The 4,618-nt window shown below is 40.1% G+C and overlaps 1 pseudogene; it reads right to left on the bottom strand.

Annotated features, from left to right (window-relative positions):
* Positions 1-549: 549 nt before the first annotated feature.
* Positions 550-1,216, bottom strand: LOC102870531 (annotated as a pseudogene).
* Positions 1,217-4,618: the final 3,402 nt, after the last annotated feature.

The raw sequence follows: 4,618 nt of genomic DNA, 5'->3' as shown, positions 1-4,618 counted from the left end.
AATAATAAAAAAATAAATAAATTCATCAGCTACCCCACAGAAAAAAGATGGGAAATCTCTTCTCAGGCTCTGAAAACTATACTGGAGATGATGAAATATAAAGCTTGCAAATATTTAAAGGGAAAAAACCAAAAATAAATAGTAATTAGTGTTACAGGGTTTTTTTCTCTACATGCTAATCACACGCACCCTATCCAGGGATTTTGCTCACTTGCTAGGTCTAAGTTTTGCTGTCTTTGGTTCTTAGATTATCTCTCCTTTTCTTTTTCTATTTAAAAAAAATTATATTGGTTTACTTACAAAGTTCATATACATTGTGTTTTGCACTATTTTTCATTCACATTGTCAGGGTTTTTTGTGTTTGTTTTCCCTTTTTTGTTTTTGTTTGTTTGTTCGTTTGTTTTGAGGAAGGAACTGTCTTTTTTGAAACAATAGGTTGCCTCCTAAGTGGCCGGAGGGTGCTTCGGCTTGCATGGGGTGGGGTAGGGTAGGGTGGGGTGGCGTGGTGGTGGAAGGGGCCACTGTCTGGTCCCAGGGGAGCTGCAGCGTTCAGACGCTTAGGATGTGTTTCAGAAAGGCTTCATAGTTGATGCAGCCATTGCTGTCCTCATGTCCTACCAGGACAGTCTCCTCCTCCTCCTCAGTTATCTTCTCTCCCAGCGTGGTGAAGACATGTCTGAGTTCTGCTCCCATGACTTTGCCATTTCCCTCCTTGTCCAACACCCGAAGTCCTTCCAAGTAGTCCTCATATGTGCCTTGGTCCCGGTTCTTGGCCACTGCTTGGAGTATGGGCAGCAAAGTCTCAAAGTCCACACGCTGGGACTTTAACTCATCACTCTTGGGGTTCCCCAGGACCTTAAGCACTTCGGCGTTGGTGGGGTTCTGCCCCAGGGCCCTCATGACATCCCCACACTGACTGTACAGGATCTTGCCATCACCTACTCGGTCAAACAGCTCAAAGGCTTCCTTGAACTCTTCCAGTTGGTCCTTGTTAAACTCGGTCTTTGGAGAGATCGATGGAGGGGTTCCTGGGGTGTGTCAGGAACTAGAGAGGCAGTTGGCTCAGCTTTGGCCTTGACTGGAAGGGCCCGGGATGCTGGCTTCGCAACGGGATTTGAGATAGCAGGGGTCGCTGGTTTCTTCACAGGAACATCTTTCTTGGGAAGCGTGATGTCGGATAGCCAAAGGACAATGTGTCGATGGGGGCATCCACCTCCTGCGGGATCCAGGGAAAGGGAGGGGGCGAGCTGGTTTTTTGTTTTGTTTTTTTAATTATTATTATTATTATTAATTTAATGAAAGTTTACATAGACTTTGGATTTTCATTCATTCATTGTTGCGGTTTTCTCCATGCCCACCACTCCCCCCTAGTTTGCTCTTCTCTTTGAAAAGTAAAATTCTTCCGTTGTTATACAATTCCTCCCCCCAAGTCCACTCCACTATGCAGCCTTCGTTCTGGACTCCTGTCGTGACAATAATACCTAATCACGTTGTGATTTATATACAAACATTCCCATGAATTACATTATATAAAATCAATCATCACTGGACCTTGCCCATCATTATTACCCTGTTTTTCAGGTCCCTGCCAGATCATTCCCATTTCCTTTACCCCCTCCCTACACCTACCAAACTGTACAACCCTGTAATTCACCTCTACCTATCCTCACCCATCTACTCCTACTCATTCCTACTTTGGGTGCCCATATATATTTTACTAGTTAGTTATCCTTCTATTTTTAAAATAATGATCTTAGGCAGTGTTGGTCCTTATGAGATTAAGTTAATTCACTCAGCATAATGCTCTCCATTTCTCCCGAGTTATGCTGTATTTTTCAAAATCATTACTCCTGAGTGCTGAATAATATCCCATTGTGCCAATGTACCACAATTTCTCAATCTATCCAGTTGTACTTGGACATTTGGGCTGTTTCTATGTTTCCTGCGATGGTGAATAATGCTGATGCACAAATATTCCTTTCTGTCTCAGTACTAATTTCCTTGGGGTATATTCCTAGTAGTGCAATAGCTGGATTATATGGAGTTTCTGTGTTACCTTTTTTAGGAAATGCCAAACAGCCTTCCAGAGTGGTTGTACCATTTTACTTCCTTGCCAAAATTTATTGCTTGCTGCCTGCTTAACTTTGCTGCTGCTGGTGGGGTGATATGGTATCTCATTGTGGTTTTGATTTGCTTCTCTCTTCTTACCAGTGATTTTGAGCCTTGTCCCCCACATGTGTCTGTTGGCTGTCTGAATATCTTTCTCTGTGAAAAGTCTTTCTGTGTCTTTTGCCCATTTTGTACTTGAGTTCTCAGTCTTTTTCTTCTGGAGGCCCAGTAGTAATTCTGTAAATTTTTTGTTATAAGACCCCTGTGTGAAAGAGTACTGTTAATTATTATTTCACAGTTAGTAGGCTTTCTTTTCACTCTCCTGGAAGATGTTTTCCCTAAGCACAGAGATTTAATCTATAAAAACTCCCATACATAAATTTTCTCCTTACCACATTGTGCATTTCTGGCTGTAATTGGCAGCCTCTTTATACCATAGACTAGACCTTCTAAGCTTTATCCCAGTTTGTCTCTTATGAACGTTAACATTTTGGCCTTTCCTCCCAAGTCTTTGACCCACCTTGAGTTGAATTTTTTTTCTTTTAAAATATTTCACTTTTTAAAAAATTTTTCTACTAGTTTATTTACAAAATTCAAACACACTGGGTTTTTTTGTTTTTTAATTTATTATTAATGTCAATGAAAATTTACAGAGACTTTGGATTTCCATTCATTCATTGTTGCACTTTTCTCCCTTCCCAACCCTCCCCTCTAGTACACTACTCTCTTGGAAAAGTAAAAGATAAATTCTTTCATTGTTTTACAATCCCTCCCCCCAGGTCCACTCCACTATGCAGCCTTTGCTCTGGACTCCTGTCATGACAAAAATACCTAATCACATATCCCGTTTAAACAGTTTTCTCCCTTATCTGTTTCAGTGCAGTATACATTATAGAACCTATCCTTCTCCATCTCCTCCCAACCTCGAGGTCAGTCCTGTTTTACAATAGTGGCACCGTGCGTATTTGTCCTTCTGTGACTGAGATACTTCACTCAGCGTAATGTCCTCCAGGATCACCCATTTTGAATAATATTGTATGAGTTCCTTGTTTTTCAATGCTGCATAGTATTCCATTGTGTGAATATACCACAGCTTCTCTATCCATTCGTTTGTTGATGAGCACTTAGGTTGTTTCCAACTCCTTGCTATTGTGCACAAAGCTGCCATAAACATGGGTGTGCATATACCTGCTTGGATGTCAGTTGTGGTCTCTTTGGGCTATAGTCCCAGTAGTGGAATTGCTGGGTCAAATGGTATCTCTATTAGCAACTTTTTGAGAAAGCACCATACTGTCTTCCACAGTGGTTGCACCATTTTACACTTCCACCAACAGTGAATAAGGGTTCCAGTTTCTCCACAACCTCATCAATATTTGTTGCTTGCTGTTCTGTTACATTTTGCTATTCTGACTGGGTTGAGATGATATCTCATAGTTGTTTTAATTTGCATCTCTCTTAGATCTAGGGATTTTGAACATGTGTTCATGTGCTTGTTAGCCATCTGAATGTCTTTTTGGTGAAGTGTCTGTTCATATCCTGTGCCCATTTTTCTATTGGATTATTTACCTTTATCTTGTTGTGGTAGAAAGCATTGTTTTTAAGAACAAATTCTTTCAATTTCCCTCACCCCAACCCCATAAAATTGATTAATCTCCCCACTTGATTTTTGTGCATGGCATGAGAAGTGGATCCTGTTTCAGCTTTCTGCAGGTCGCAGTCCAATATTCCCAGTACCACTTGTTAAAGAGATTGTCATTTCCCCATTTGATAGGTTTTATTTCCTTATTAAATATCAGTTGACCATAGATAGATGGGTCCATTTCTGGGCCCTCAATTCGGTTCCATTGGTCTATGTGCCTGTCATTGTACTAATACCATGCTCTTTTTGTTACTACCACTATGTAGTAGGTTTTGAGGTCAGGGAGTGCTATGCTGCCAACTTAATTTCTTCTCCAAATAAACTTGACAATTTCCCTTTCAAACTCCTTGAAAAATTAATTTAGAATCTGTCTTGGGATTGTGTTAAGCATGTAGATTGCTTTTGAAAGGATTGTCCTTTTCACAGTAATGAGTCTTTCTATCCAGGAACAGGGCACATTTCCCCCACTTATTTAGATATTTTATTATGTCTCACAGAAATGTTCCATAGTCTTCTTTATCCAGGTCTTTTGTGTCTCTAGTTAGGTTCATTCCCAAGTTCAGAAGAATTCACCTGTAAAGCCATCAGATCCAGGACATTTCTTATGGGAAATTTTTATGACTTGTTCAATTTCACCTTTTGTGATGGGTCTGTCCAAGTGTTCTACATCTGCCATGTCAATGTAGGTAGAGCATGAGTTTTAAGGAATTTGTCCATTTCCTCTGGGTTTTAGAATTTATCAGCGTATAGCTTCTCATAGAATTCTGATATTATTGATTTCATTTCACCTGCTTCTATTGTGAGGTCACCTCTGTCATTTCTTAATTGAGTAATCTGTGCCTTCTCTTTTCTTTTTTTCTTTTGTTAAGT

This window comes from Elephantulus edwardii, unplaced genomic scaffold, assembly GCF_000299155.1.
Source record: "Elephantulus edwardii isolate Elephantulus edwardi_28Jun2011 unplaced genomic scaffold, EleEdw1.0 scaffold00362, whole genome shotgun sequence".
NCBI lineage: Eukaryota > Metazoa > Chordata > Mammalia > Macroscelidea > Macroscelididae > Elephantulus > Elephantulus edwardii.
Note: the sequence above shows the minus strand (reverse complement) of the source record. Positions and strands in the feature narration are given on the sequence as shown.